Genomic DNA, 372 nt, shown 5'->3' with positions numbered 1-372 from the left:
TGTTTATATTATCCTGCCGTGTTTTCATTAATGGAAGGGTGTTTATTTGTCTTTGGAAATTCCATGATAAAAGAATTATCTTTCGTCATCTTAGAAATCAAACTTCCTTTTGCTATATCTACCCGTTACCTTCTTTCTCCTTGTTATGTTTGCTTTTACTAATTATATATCCCCCCCACATCCCCTGCACGCACATAGTAGTCATCAGGAATTTACACTAAATTACGGTATGGCAATGATGGTAATGTTGTCATGGTGTCAAAAGCGCTTTTCAGGAACCGATTTGCTATGTTCAGTGTGCATAGGACCCCTAACACACGTACAATACACACACATTTCATTTTCGCATTTTGATTGAACCTGTATGGAAAT

The sequence above is a fragment of the Penaeus monodon genome, chromosome 34 (genome assembly GCF_015228065.2).
Source record: "Penaeus monodon isolate SGIC_2016 chromosome 34, NSTDA_Pmon_1, whole genome shotgun sequence".
Lineage (NCBI taxonomy): Eukaryota > Metazoa > Arthropoda > Malacostraca > Decapoda > Penaeidae > Penaeus > Penaeus monodon.
This window is presented reverse-complemented; position numbering follows the sequence as displayed.